Source organism: Pongo abelii, chromosome 19 (assembly GCF_028885655.2).
Source record: "Pongo abelii isolate AG06213 chromosome 19, NHGRI_mPonAbe1-v2.0_pri, whole genome shotgun sequence".
NCBI lineage: Eukaryota > Metazoa > Chordata > Mammalia > Primates > Hominidae > Pongo > Pongo abelii.
In genome coordinates this window covers 42,869,324-42,884,769 of record NC_072004.2, presented here as the reverse complement: position 1 = coordinate 42,884,769, position 15,446 = coordinate 42,869,324, and the positions used below count along the sequence as shown (strand labels likewise).

Here is a 15,446-nt window from a genome sequence, read left to right as displayed (position 1 = left end):
CCAGGTGTGGTGGCTCACACCTGTAATCCCAGCACTTTGGGAGGCCGAGGTGGACAGATCACAAGGTGAGGAGATCGAGACCATCCTGGCCAACAAGGTGAAACCCCATCTCTACTAAAAATACAAAAATTAGCTGGGCGTGGTGCCTCACACCTGTAATCCCAGCACTTTGGGAGGCCAAGGCAGGCGGAGAGGAGATCGAGACCATCCTGGCTAACATGGTGAAACCCCGTCCTACTAAAAATACAAAAAAATTAGCAGGGCGTGGTGGCAGGCACCTGTAGTCCCAGCTACTCGGGAGGCTGAGGCAGGAGAATCGCTTGAACCTGGGAGATGGAGTTGCAATAAGCCGAGATTGCGAGATTGCGTCATTACACTCCAGCCTGGGCTACAAGAGCGAAACTTTGTCTCAAAAAAAAAAAAAAAAAAAAAAATTAGCCAGGCATGGTGGCGCATGCCTGTAATCTCAGCTACTTGGGAGGCTGAGGCGGGAGAATTGCTTGAACCTGGGAGGCGGAGGCTGTAGTGAGCCGAGATTGTCCCACTGCATTCCAGCTGGGTGACAGACCAAGATTCAGTCTCCAAAAAAAAAAGGTATAAAGAAGTATAAAATGTGAAGTGGTGGTTTGGTTCTGTTGTGACCTGTGTTTCATAGGAAAGTAATAATGATAATTATTATTATTATTTTTTTTTTTTGAGACAGAGTTTCACTCTGTCGCCCACGCTGGAGTGCAGTGGCGCGATATTGGCTCACTGCAGCCTCCACCTCCTGGGTTCACGCCATTCTCCTGCCTCAGTCTCCCAAGTAGCTGGGACTACAGGTGCCCACCACCATGCCCGGCTAATTTTTTGTATTTTTAGTAGAGACGGGGTTTCATCGTGTTAGCCAGCATAGTCTCGATCTCCGGATCTGCCTGCCTCGGCCTCCCAGAGTGCTGGGATTACAGGCGTGAGCCACCGCGCCCAGCGGAAAGTAATAGTAATTATTATTGCCTTTTTTTTTTTTTTTTTTTTCTTAAAGAGAGGGGATCTTACTCTGTTGTTGCCCAGGCTGGAGTACTGTGGATATTCACAGGTGCCATTATGGCACACTGCAAGCTCAGGCTCCTGAGCTCCAGCAATTCTGTCCTCTCAGCCTCCTAAGTAGTTGGGACTACCAGTTTATGCCACCACACTTGGCTAATTTTTTAAAAGTTTTTAAAGAGATGGAATTTTACTGCGTTGCCCAGGCTGCTGTTGAATTCCTGGCCTCAAGCAGTCTTCCTACCTCAGCCTCCTGAGTAGCTGGGATTACAGATGTGAGCCACTGCGCCCCACAAGAGCCAACATGTAAATAATGTTTACTGTGTATCAGGCACCTAAGCACTGGAATCTGTTAAACCCAAATTTAATCTTCAAAACAATCTCGGCCAGGTGCGGTGGCTCACACCTGTAATCCCAGCACTTTGGGAGGCCAAGGCGGGTGGATCACCTGAGGTTAGGAGTTCGAGATCAGCCTGGCCATCATGGTGAAACCCCATCTCTACTAAAAATACAAAAAATTAGCCAGGCATGGTGGCAGGAGCCTGTAACCCCAGCTACTTGGGAGCCTGAGGCAGAAGAATCGCTTGAACCCAGGAGGAAGAGGTTGCAGTGAGCCGAGATTGTGCCACTGCACTCCAGCCAGGGTAGGATAGTGAGACTCTGCCTCAAAAAAGGCTGGGCGCAGTGGCTCATGCCTATAATCCTAGCAGTTTGGGAGGCTGAGGCAGGTGGATCATTTGAGGCCAGGAGTTCAAGACCAGCCTGGCCAACATGGTGAAACCCTGTCTCTACTAAAAATACAAAAAATTAGCTGGATGCACTGGTGCGAGCCTGTAATCCCAGCTACTAGGGAGGCTGAAGCAGGAGAATCACTTGCACCCGGGAAGCGGAGGTTGCGGTGAGCCAAGATCTCGCCACTGCACTCCAGCCTGGGCGACAGAGCGAGACTTCGTCTTAAACAAAAAAAAAAAAAAAAAAAAAAAATCTCATGAAGGTGGGGTACATTTTATAAATGGTGGTAAACTGTGTTCCCAAGGTCACACAGCTGGTAAATGCAAAGAGCTGGGATTCAAATTTAGTCAGTGTGCTTCCAGTCTTCTCTTACCCACTTCTATATAGTAACTTTTTGTTAATCCCAGGTTTCTTGAGGTGATCTGAGCTTCAGTTGACATTTACCCGTGGATATTCCCCTTTTGAAAACTTCTCCAAGAATGACTTGTCCTTGCCACTGCATCTTTTTCCTGGGTTACTTCCTGGCTCTGTCAATTTTATGTTTCTGTAATCCAAATTAGGAGAAACTGATTTGTGTGTTATCCTAAACTAGACAGTCTAGGAATGAGTTTTTTTTTTTTTGAGACAGGGTCTCGCTCTGTCACCCAGGCTGGAGTGCAGTGGCACGATCTTGGCTCACTGCAAGCTCCGCCTTCCGGGTTCACACCATTCTTCTGCCTCAGCCTCTCGAGTAGTTGGGACTACAAGCGCCCGCCGCCTCACCCGGCTAATTTTTTGTATTTTTTAGTAGAAATGGGGTTTCACCGTGTTAGCCAGGATGGTCTCGATCTCCTGAGCTTGTGATCCGCCTGCCTCGGCCTCCCAAGGTGCTGGGATTAACAGCCGTGAGCCACCGCGCCCGGCCGAGTTTGTTTATTTTTTAAAGAGACAGGGTTTTGATAGTTGCACAGGGTGGACACAAACTCCTGGGCTCAAGTGATCTTCCCACTGCAGCCTCCCAAGTAGCTGGGATTACAGGTATATGTCACTGTGCCTAGCAAGAATGAGAATTTATCCCCACAAAATGTTGTAATGCATTTGATGATCAAATACAAGTGACTTCATAATTTTTGTGTGCATATAATTTTAAAAAATTCTTGTTATACCATATTTACATACCCAGCATTTATATTATAAGCATTTTTGTTTGTCTTTAGATATTCTTTAACAATATTAACATATTAGGAGGCTCATGCTAATGTTATTAGATGAATACCCCAAAATTTATGTAACCATTTTCTTGCTTTTGGAGTTATTTAGATTCCATAATCCATTTAGATTATTTCCAGTTTTTAAATAATTATGAACAGCACTGCAGTGAAGAGAATTTCCTGTAAATCTTTTTTCACATCTTTGATTATTTCCCTAAATTTTATTTTATTTTATTTATTTATTTTTTTAAGACAGGGTCTCACTGTGTCACCCAGGCTGGAGTGCAGTGGTGCATTCATAACTCACTGCAACCTCGAGCTCCTGAGCCTAAGTGATCCTCCTGCCTTAGCCTCCCGAGCAGCTGGGACCACAGGCATGGGCCAACACACTCAGCTAATTATTTATTTTTTGTAGAGATGGGGTCTCTGTGTTGTCCTGGCTGGTCTCAAATTCCTGGTCTCAAGTGATCCTGCCATCTCAGGCTCCCAAGTGCTGGAATTACAAGTGTGAGCCAGCATGCCTGGCCCCTCGATATTTTGATCTTATGGGACTGCCATTGTATGTGCAGTCTAGTGTTGACTGAAATGGGGCATGCCTGTAAACAAAACATTGTTATTAACTATAGTCACCATGTTGTACAGTAGATCTCTTGAACTTGTTTCTCTTGCTTAGCTAAAATTTTGTTTCCTTCTCCCCAGTCACCCCTCTCCAGCCCATTATCTCTCTGCTTCTGAGTCTGACTTTTTTTAGATTCTACATATTAGTGAAATTATGCAGTATTTGTCTTTCCGTGTCAGACTTATTTCACTTAACATAATGTCCTGCAGGTTCATTCATGTTACTTAAAATGGCAGGATTTCTTTCTAAGGCTGAATAGTCTTTCATTGTGTTTATATACATTTTATTTCATCTGTTCATCCATTGATAGACTGACACTTAGGTTGATTCCGTATCTTGGCTGTTGTGAATAATGCTGCAGTGAACATGGGAGTGCAGGTATCTTTTCAACATGCTGATTTCATTTCCTTGTATATATGCTCAGTAGTGGGATTGCTGGATCATATGGTAGTTCTGTTTCCAGTTTTATGAGAAACCTCCATACTGTTTTTCCTAATAGCTGTGCTAATTTACATTCTCACCAACAGTGTACAAAGGTTCCTTTTCTCCACATCCTCTCCAACAATTTTTTTTACATATATATTTTTAATAGCCGTTCTGACAGGTGTGAGTTGATATGGGGTATTTTTGTTTGTTTTTGGTTTTTTGTTTTTTGAGACAAGGTCTCACTCCCATCACCCAGGCTGGAGTATAGCGGCATGATCATGGCACACTGCAGCGTCGACTCCGTGAACTCAGGTGATCCCCCCACCTCAGTCTCCCGAGTAGCTGGGACTACAGGTGTGAGCCACCATGCCCAGCTAATTTCATTGTGGTTTTAACTTGCATTTCTCTGACAGTTACCAATGTTGAGCATTTTTTCACGTACCTATTGGCCATTTGTATGTCTTTGGAGCAGTGTCTTTTGAGTTCTATTCCCATTTCTTAATTGGGTTGTTTTGTTGCTGTTAAGAGTCATTTCTTTATGTATTTTGGATATTAACCCCTTATTGGATGTATGGTTTGCAAATATTTTCTCTCTCCCTGTAGATTGTCTCTTAACTCTGTTTTTGTTTCTTTGGGTTTTTTTTGAGACGGAGTTTCACTCTTGTCATCCAGGTTGGAAGTCCAATGGTGCGATCTCGGCTCACTGCAACCTCCGCCTCCCATGTTCAGGCAATTCTCCTGCCACAGCCTTCCGAGTAGCTGGTATTAACAGGTGCCTGCCACCACGACCACCTAATTTGTATATATTTAGTAGAGATGGAGTTTCTCTATGTTAGCCAGGCTGGTCTTGAACTACTGACCTCAGGTGATCTGCCCACATCAGTCTCCCAAAGTGCTGGAATTACTGTCATGAGCCACCGCACCCATCCTCTTCAATATTTTATACTTATTAGTGTATGAGTCTTTCACCTCTTTGAATAAATTTATTCCCAAGCCTTTTCTTTTTTTTTTGGTAGTTATTGTGAGATTGTTTTCTTTATTTCTTTTTTGGATAGTTTGTTCTTAGTACATAGAAACACTGCTGATTTTTATACATTGATTTCCTTATGCTACTACTTAATTGAATTTGTTTATTAGTTCTAATAGTTTTTTGGAGTCTTTAGGGTTTTCTGTATGTAAGATCATGTCATCTGCAAACAGAGAAAATTTTACCTCCTTTGCCGATTTAGATGTCTTTTTATTTATTTTTCTTGCCTAAGTGCTCTCTCTGGGACTTACAGTACTATGTTGAATAAAAGTGGCTGGAGTGGGCCGAGGCGGGTAGATCATGAGGTCATGAGATCGAGACCATCCTGGCCAGTATGGTGAAACCCCGTCTCTACTAAAAATATAAAAATCAGCCGGACATGGTGGCGTGCACCTATAGTCCCAGCTACTCAGGGGGCTGACGAAGGGGAATCGCTTGAACCCCGGGAGGCAGAGGTTGCAGTGAGCTGAGATTGCATCACTGCACTCCAGCCTGGGCGACAGAGCAAGACTTCATCTCAAAAAAAAAAAAACAAAAGTGGCTAGAGTGGTCCTTGTCTTTTTCCTGATCTTGGAGGAAAAGCATTCAGCTGTCCACCATTGAGTATGATGTTAGCTGAAGTCTTGTCGTATATGGCCTTTATGTATTGAGGTACATTTCTTTTATACCCAATTTGTTGAGTTTTTCTCATGAAAGTATGTTGAATTTTGTCAGATGCTTCATTTATTTATTTATTTTTTATTTTTTGAGACGGAGTCTCGCTCTGTCGCCCAGGCCAGAGAGCAGTGGCGCAATCTCGGCTCACTGCAAGCTCCGCCTCCAGGGTTCACACCATTCTCCTGCCTCAGCCTCCCGAGAAGCTGGGACTACAGGCGCCCGCCACCACGCCCGGCTAATTTGTATTTTTAGTAGAGACGGGGTTTCACCATGTTAGCCAGGATGGTCACGATCTCCTGACCTCATGATCCGCCCGCCTCAGCCTCCCAAAGTGCTGGGATTACAGGCTTGAGCCACCACGCCTGGCCTGTCAGATGCTTTTTTGCATCTGTTGTGATGATCATATGGTTTTTGTCCTTCACTTTGTTTGTATGGTTTATCACATTTATAGATTTGTTTATGTTGAACCACCCTTGTATTCCTGGGATAAATCTCACTTGATCATGGTGAATACTTCTTTTAATGGGCTGTTGAATTTGGTTTGTTAGTATTTTGTTGAGGATTTTTGCATATTTGTTCATCAGGGATATTGACCTGTAATTTTCTTGTAGTGTCCTTGTCTCGCTTTGGTATCAGGGTAATGCTGACATTATAAAATGAGTTTGGAAGTGTATCTGGAAGTATTTCGTCTTCTTTGATTTTTGGGAAGAGTTTGAGAAGGATTGGTACTAGTTTTACCTTAAGTGTTTGGCAGAATTCTTCTGGTCTCTTGATGTTTTCATCGCCTTGCTGAGCATAGACCCAGGTACTTATGAGCAAAATTCTACTCAGTCTGACAGCTCTGCTTACAGTTATGAATGTGATTAAATGCAGTGGTCACTCTACCTTTCTAAGGTAGTTCAGCTCAAGTTACAGTGATCCAGTCCTGATAGAGCTTTGAAACCTCAAGTCTATTAAATAACGTAATGAAAAATTGGCTTAGTGAGGTGGTTCACACCTATAATCCCAGCACTTTGGGAGGCTAAGGTGGGTGGATCACTTGAGTTCGGAGTTCAAGACCAGGCTGGGCAATATGGCAAAACCCCACTTCTACCAAAAAAAAAAAAAAATATATATATATATATATATATACACACACACACACAGACACACACACACAATTAGCTAGGCATGATGACGTGCCTGTAGTCCCAGCTACTCAGGAGGCTGAGGTGCAAGGATTGCCTGAGCCCAGGAGGTGGAGGTTTCAGTGAACCAAGATCACACCACCATATTCCAGTCTGGTGACAGAAGGAGGCCGTGTCTCAAAAAAAAAAAGCGGGGGTGGGGAGAACACTCATTTTTACTTAATAGGAATTAAAACATTAAAACACAGAAGCCTGCAGCCATAAAAAAGAATGAGTTCATGTCCTTTGCAGGAACATGAACGAAGCTGGAAACCGTCATTCTGGCAAACTAACACAGGAACAGAAAACCAAACACCGCATGTTCTCACTCATAAGTGGGAGCTGAACAATGAGAACACATGGACATAGGGGAACATCATATACCGGGACCTGTCGGTGGGTGAAGGGTAAGGGGAGGGAGAGCTTTAGGACAAATACTAATGCATTTGGGGCTTAAAACCTAGATGACACGTTGATAGGTGCAGCAAACTACCATGGCACATGTATACCTATGTAACAAACCTGCATGTTCTGCACATGTATCCCAGAACTTAAAGTAAAATAAAAAACAAAAATACAGAGGCCAAATAATACTTTTCAATACAGTGCAGAAGTAGTGCCCAGGCTTGAAAAAAATAAAAAATAAAAAATAAAAAGTCCAGCCTGGGCAACATGATGAAACCCTGTCACTACTAAAAATACAAAAAATTAGCCAGACATGGTAGCTCATGGCTGCAGTCCCAGCTACTCGGGAGGCTGAAGTCGGAGGATCACCTGAACCCAGGAAGTCAAGGCTACAGTGAGCCAAGATTAAGCCACCACACTCCAGCCTGGACCACCTAAGTGAGACCCTGTCTCAAAAAACTGAAGGAAAAAAAAAGTACCAGGCATTTTTATCTCCTCTTTCCTCTCACTCCCCTAGTAAAGTTACCTGTACACACACGCATACACACACAGTTGTTAACACTTGTATTATCCATGTATCACAAATTTCCGGAGCCTGGAATTAAAGTATGTGCTATCCTTCAGGAATGTGAGCCAGTAAAAGTTATTAAACATTTATTATATGAATAATCTTGCCCCTGACTCTGTAACATGGAAGGATGATTAGTAGACAGGCTGTGGTCTTAGGAAGGTCACACTCAAATTGAAAAGTTAGAATATGCAGAGAGAATACTTCCCTGGTACCTGAATAATAAAGAATTCAAGAGAAAACTCTGGATCAGAGATGAGTTAAGTAATAATAAGTAGATCCCCGAAAGAGTATCCTTGCCAAAGAGAGCAGTGGTATCGATAGTACCTTTGGGGGAATCAGGGTGGGGACACGAAACAGGATGGGAAGAGGACCTGTTGTGACAGGTTCTAAGGGTGTAGTTTAGAAGTAGGTTTCCAAATGCCTTGAGCCACATGTGTTCAGCAGCATGAAGATGGTTTGTAGCAGATATATTTCTAGATTTTCAGGAGAGTAAGTCTAGAGTAAATACCCATCTCTCTTCCTTGCTGTTTCCTCTAGCCTAGAGTTGTGAGGTCACAATTGCAAGTGACTTTACGGTCCCCTATTGAGTTAAAGATGGAGAAGAAAAAGGCCTTTGAGCAATGGCTAAACATTATTCAGGTCAGTCATATAGTGAAATGTACTAGTTGGAGGATTCTTAGTTATTTGGGCTAACAAAATTACCTGTTGAATGGATTGTTTCATTGTAACAGACCATAAAGATGACTGATTTTGCAGTCTGATTTGATAAACTTGTAATTTTTGAAGTCTTTGGTGCTGCTTATTTTTCCCAGAGCAGCATTTTGTTGTCTCCCTTAGGTTTAAGCTACATTTCTTGGAACCCAGGAGTAATGGAATAGGGAGCAGTGTAGGATAAAACTTTCCCCTTGATTATCAAAAGGAGTCTTTTGGCTGGCACCGTGGCTCATAACTGTAATCTCAGCACTTTGGGAGGCCACTTGAGGCCAGAAGATTGCTTCAGCAGGAGTTCAGCGGCAGCCTGGGCAACAAAGTGAGACCCCATCTCTACAAAAAATTTTTAAAAAATTAACCAGGTGGTAGCACGCCCCTCCCAGCTACACAGGAGGCCGAGGCAGGAGGATTGCTTGAGCCGGGGAAGTTGAGGCTACAGTGAGCCGTGTTTGTGCCACTGCACTCCAGCCTGAGTGACAGAGTGAGACCCTGTCTCAAAAAAAAAAAAAAAGTAGTCTTTTTTAGGTAAGCCTTTGGCTCATGGATGAGAAGAATCAGATATTGGCAATGACTTTTTTTTGAGACAGAGTCTCACTTTGCTGCCCAGGCTGGAGTGCAGTGGCGTGATCTTGGCTCATTGCAAGCTCTGCTTCCCGGGTTCACACCATTCTTCTGCCTCAGCCTCCCGAGTAGCTGGGACTATAGGCGCCTGCCACCATGCCCAGCTAATTTTTGTTTTTGTATTTTTAGTAGAGACAGGGTTTCACCGTGTTAGCCAGGATGGTCTTGATCTCCTGACCTCGTGATCCGCCCACCTCAGCCTCCTGGGATTACACGTGTGAGCCACTGCACCTGGCTTTTTTTTTTTTTTTTTGGAGACAAAGTCTCACTTTATTGCCCAGGCTGGAGTGCAGTGGCATGATCTTGGCTTACTGCAACCTCTGCCTGCTGGGTTCAAGCGATTATCGTGCCTCAGCCTCCCAAGTAGCTGGGATTACAGGTGCACACCACCATGCCCGGCTCTTTTTGTTTTGTTTGTTTTTTTTGTTTGTTTGTTTGTTTTTTTTTTGGAGATGGAGTCTTGCTCTGTCACCCAGGCTGGAGTGTAGTGGTGCCATCTCGGCTCACTGCAACCTCCACCTCCTGGGGTCAAGTGATTCTCCTGCTTCAGCCTCCTGAGTAGCTGGGACTATAGTCTCGAGCCACCATGCCCGGCTAATTTTTGTATTTTTAGTAGAGATGGAGCTTCACCATGTTGGCCAGGCTGGTCATGAACTCCTGACCTCAAGTGATCCATCCACCTCAGCCTCCCGAAGTGCTGGGGATTCCAGGCGTGAGCCACCACGCACAACCTCCAGTTTTACTTTTTAATTCAAGTGTGTAAACTTCATTTTTGAGCCACAGCATGAATCAGAAGCTGGACTGGCCACCCTGGGTTTTTGGGGGCTAGGGGAGCAGTTGTTTTTTGTCTGTTTTTTTTGTTTGTTTGTTTGTTTGTTTTTTGAAGGCAGTGAAAGGAAGGCAGAAGAGAACTAATGAAGTACTGAAAGATGCTAGATTGTGAGTGGCGAGGCTATGCTGGGAAGTGAGCTCTCTAGAGATCACTTTATCCCCCATTCCCCAAGGAAAAATGCCTTTGCCAGTACTTTATCTTCTCCTTTTCTCATCAAAAAACATGAGGCTGGGCTGTGTGGCCCATGTCTGTAATCCCAGCACTTTGGGAGGCCGAGGTGGGTGGATTGCTTGAGGTGGGGAGTTGGAGACCAGCCTGGCCAACATGGTGAAACCCTGTTTGTACTAAAAATACAAAAATTAGTCGGGCATGGTGGTGCACACCTGTAATCCCAGCTACTCAGGAGGCTGAGGCAGGAGAATTGCTTGAACCCAGGAGGCAGAGGTTGTAGTGACCTGAGATCGTGCCACTGCACTCCAGCCTGGGCAACAGAGCAAGACTCCATCTCAAAAAAATAAAAATAAAAAAATACAGCTGAGGGTTTTGTTTTGTTTTGTTTTATTTATTTATTTATTTATTTAGAGACGGAGTCTCGCCCTGTGGCCCTGGCTGGAGTGCAGTGGTGCCATCTCAGCTCACTGCACCCTCCACCTCCCAGGTTCAAGCGATTCTCTTGCCTCAGCCTCCTGAGTAGCTGGGATTACAGGTATGTGCCCCCATGCCTAGCTAATTTTTGTATTTTTAGTAGAGACGGGGTTTCACCATGTTGACCAGGCTGGTTGTGAATTCCTGAAGCTGAGGTTTTCTTACTGGCACAAATCTACCCTGAAGGCAGAGGTGGTCCTTTTTCAGATGCCACCCAGGAAAGCAGAGAGTGTGACATCAGAACTCTAATAAAACCTCTTCTGGTGGGGGACAGGGAGCAGAGATGAAAGCACTTTTGAATTTTCCAGTAGGGAAAAAGGTTTGTTCCTTAATTAGAGGTAGTCTGGGAAATGCTAGCACTTGTTCAGGTGCCCCAGGAGAGTTGGAAAAGCTTAGTTCTGTGGTCACTGTGATACCGTAGTCCCCCTGCCTTGGGTAGCTAACGTAGCATACCAGCTGGCATTAGGAAAACTAGCTAAAGCTCACAGAGAGGCTCTGCCAAAGTGATCAATCTTTCTCTGTAATGTCTGTAACTCATTTGGCCTGCTCCAGGTTACTACTTGATTCTCTTCTGCAGTTAAGAGTTGAATTCTGAAACACTTTCAGAGAGTAGTGCTAGTGCTGATTTCTGGATCTAATTCTGGAAATACCAGCTGTACAATTATATTGGAATTCACATTTAAGAAAAAGTCAGACCCCAGTCAATTCTGTCCAGGAAAAAAAAAGAAAACAAAAGAAAAATAGAAAAAGCCAGATGGTAATCAAAAGGTGTGGGTAGTTTGAAGCTTTTAAATAAAACGCCTTCACTCAGCCCTCGGGCCTCTGGAGGATTCCTTTATTCTGACATCTCTGCTTTCTAGAATATGTTGTGGGGAGAGGTTGTTTCATTCTTGTTTCATCACAACCCTCATGACCTTGCCACAGTCTGAGCTCATTCTGTACCTTTTCTACCCTAGCAGGATCTGATTCTTGACCTCAGTGAAACTGGTCAAGGGGCTTGTGGACTTTCTTAGTACTTCTGGAAAGGATGACAAGTGGATCCCAGAATTCTTTTTTTTTTTTTGACGCAGAGGCTTGCTATGTTGCCCAGGCTGGAGTGGAGTGGCGTGATCTCGGCTCACTGCAACCTCCGCCTTCTGGACCCAGGTAATTCTCCTGCCTCAGCCTCTTGAATAGCTGGGATTATACAAGCACATGCCACCATGCCTGGCTAATTTTGTATTTTTTGTAGAGACAGGGTTTTGCCATGTTGGGCAGGCTGGTCTCAAACTCCTGACCTAATGTGATCCTCCCACCTTGGCCTCCCAAAGTGCTTGGATTACAGGTGTGGGCCACTGTGCCTGGTTGGATCCCAGAATTCTTTTTTTTTTTTTTTTTAAAGACAGAGTTTCGCTCTTATTGCCCAGGCTGGAGTGCAACGACGTGATCTAAGCTCATTGCAACCTCCACCTCCCAGGTTCAAGCAATTCTGTCTCAGCCTATCGAGCAGCTGGGGTTACAGGCACCCGCCACCATGCCCGGCTAATTTTTTGTATTTTTTTAGTAGAGACGGGGTTTCACCACGTTGGCCAGTCTGGTCCTGAACTCCTGACCTCAGGTAATCCACCCGCCTTGGCCTCCCAAAGTGCTGGGGATTACAGGCATGAGCCACCGCACCCGCCCTGGATCCCAGAATTCTTAAAGCAAGGGTCACAAATTATGGGCTGTAATCTTAGCAGTTCGTTTCATGCCAGTGAGAGCTCTAGAGTATTCTAGACTTGTGGAAGTTTCTTCTTGGGACTGTAATCACGGAGGACCTCAAGCTCTGTTTCTTACTGGTTAACTCCTTCCTGCCCAAACTAAAAGTTGACTTTCCGGAGTCTGCTGAATTCACCTCTTATCTTTACTTCTTTGTTTGCTATCAATAAGTTCATTAATGCCTCTTTGCCATAGTTTAGCTGTTTTTTCTTTTGTTTTGTTTTGAGACAGAGTCTCGCTCTGTTGCCGAGGCTGGAGTGGAGTGGTGCGATATCGGCTCACTGCAGCCTCTGCCTCCCCAGTTCAAGTGATTCTCCTGCCTCAGCCTCCTGAGTAGCTGGGACTACAGGCGCCCACCGCCACGCCCAGCTAATTTTTTTATTTTTAGTAGAGACGGGGTTTCACCATATTGGCCAGGCTGGTCTCGAACTCCTGACCTTGTGATCTGCCCACCTTGGCCTCCCAAAGTGCTGGGATTATAGACGTGAGCCACCGCGTGCAGCCCTAGCTGGTTTAATTCTCTCTGTTCTTACTATTGAAATCCAAAGGTGTGGTTTGAGGGGCAGTATGTTACAGGTCACCTCTTAGGATCCACATCTCCTACTCATCTCTTGGTTGCAGGTATCAGGATTTAATAGATATGAGATTGCAGTAATCATTCAAACATTGGCTCCTTCTGGATTCATAAATTTCCCTGAAGAAGGAGAAAAAAAGACAAAGATTGGTTCTTTCCAAAAAATACTGGGAAAAAAATATCTGCAAGACCACTGAGTGAAGGTGTTTTTGTATCCCCATCATCAGAGTATCAGCTATACATATGTGAACGTTTCTTAAGGTTGAGGTTTTTGGTTTATCAGTGATTTTTTCCCCTTATTTTAAAATTATTATTATTATTATTATTTTGAGACATAGTCTCACTCTGTTGCCCAGGCTGGAGCACAGTGGCGCCATCTTGGCTCACTGCAAGCTCCGCCTCCTGGGTTCATGCCATTCTCCTGCCTCAGCCTCCTGAGTAGCGGGGACTACAGGCGCCCGCCACCACGCCTGGCTAATTTTTTGTATTTTTTAGTAGAGACGGGGTTTCACCGTGTTAGCCAGCATAGTCTCGATCTCCTGACCTTGTGATCCGCCCACCTTGGCCTCCCAAAGTGCTGAGATTACAGGCGTGAGCCACCGCACCCGGCCTTTAAAATTATTGGTAGAAATAATATACATGCCAAAGTATAAAGACAAAAAATTGCCCCCAGATAGTAGCGGCTATTCATGTTTTTCATGTTTTAGAGTATTTCTTTCCAGTCCTTTTTTAAAGCTGGTGAGGAGGGAGGGTGTTTTTTTTTTTTTTTTTTTTTTTTTTTTTTTAAGACGGAGTCTTGCACTGTTTCCCGGGCTGGTGTGCAGTGGCACAATGTCAGCTCACTACAACCTCTGCCTCCCAGGTTCAAGCAATTCTCCTGCCTCAGCCTCCTGAGTAACTAGGATTACAGGTGCCCACCATCATGCCTGGCTAATTTTTTGTATTTTGAGTAGAGACGGGGTTTCACTATGTTGGCCAAGCTGGTCTCAAACTCCTGACCTTGTGATCCCCCTGCCTCAGCCTCCCAAAGTGCTGGGATTACAGGCTTGAGCCACCACGCCCAGCCAGTGTTGTTATTTTGTATATGTTGCAAAATACTAAATATATGGTTTTCCTCTTGCTCTTGTTCACTTAACATTGATACACACTGAAAGGTAAAAATAAGACTAATCATACTCTACCTTCCTCAGTTATTCCTGTAGGTGTGTATCGGCTTCCAAAATCGTAAAAAGTAATATTCCAGATTCTGCAGTGTATGATTGAGGCCAATTGCAGAGTCCAAGAAAGCACTCTCTTATTTAGTGTTCTGAGTTTTCTTGTTGTTTTATAAAACCTTCTATATGCTGTCTGACCTTGGATTTAGCAGTCTTTTCATTTACCTATCTTTCCCTTAGAAGGCCAAGATGGGACTCTTACTAGCTAGGGAGCATCATTGCACCCTCTCCTTTAAAAAAAAAAAATATATATATATATATATACACACACATACACACACACACACACATATATACACACACACATATATATATACACACACACACATATATATATAATTGCCTCTTAATCATAGACATTGTGACCCTTAGAACTTACTGAATGTACTATTCAAAATGGAAACTGATATGGCCCAGCACTGTGGTTCACGCCTGTAATTCCAGCACTTTGGGAGGCTGAGGCAGGCGGATCACGAGGTCAGGAGATCATGACCATCCTGGCTAACACAGTGAAACCCCGTCTCTACTAAAAATACAAAAAATTAGCTGGGCGTGGTGGCGGGTGCCTGTAGTTGCAGCTACTCTGGAGGCTGAGGCAGGAGAATGGCATGAACCCGGGAGGCGGAGCATGTAGTCAGCCGAGATGGAGCCACTGCACTCCAGCCTGGGCGAGAGAGCAAGACTCTGTCTCAAAAACAAAAACAACAACAACAAAAAAAAATTAGCTGGGTATGGTGGTGCATACCTGTAATCCCAGCTACTTGGGAGGCTGAGGCAGGAGAATCACTTGAACATGGGAGGTGGAGGTTGCAGTGAGCCAAGATGGCACTGCTGCACTCCAGCCTGGGTGATAGGCTGTCTGAAGAAAAAGGAAACTGATAGAGCCTGGAGTTGAAGAGTGAGCACAGGCTTTGGGAAAAGTCAAATCTAGGTTTCAATCCTGGGCTCTGCCATCATTAATAGATTGACATATGTAGATTAAATGACAACCTCAAAAAATTAATAACAATCTGCCTTTTATATGGTCAACAGTTATTTATGGAGAGCCTAGTAAGTGTTAGTAGATGATGCTTTTCTAGATGTGATAATGAACAAAACGAACCAAGGGTCTTTTCTTACTGAGTTTATATCCTAGTAGGGTGGAGAGAGATGGACATAAAACAGGTGGTAATGATGGTGGTAAAAAGTGAGGGAAATAGAGGAGTTAACAACAGGAAGGGCCACGTGCCTGGGGTTAATTGTGTGAGAGGAATTGTTGAGTTCAGGGTCTCAGTATAGATTTTAAAAGAAAAAAAT

General features: G+C 44.2%; 1 protein-coding gene across 12 annotated transcripts in view; it reads left to right on the top strand.

Moving 5' to 3' along the window:
• Nucleotides 1-15,446, top strand: part of FAM222B (family with sequence similarity 222 member B) — a 98,269-nt gene that overhangs the window by 68,620 nt on the left and 14,203 nt on the right. For 2 of the 12 annotated variants that reach the window (XM_054536557.2, XM_063718567.1), the window contains one exon: nucleotides 11,696-11,771. The exons of 7 other annotated variants lie outside the window; for them this stretch is intronic. The gene's annotated coding sequence lies outside the window, so the exon portion shown is untranslated. Of the gene's footprint in view, nucleotides 1-6,831; nucleotides 8,456-11,584; nucleotides 11,772-15,446 lie in introns of those variants that run through there. 3 more of the 12 variants (XM_054536565.2, XM_054536558.2, XM_054536566.2) reach the window with 3 other exon arrangements.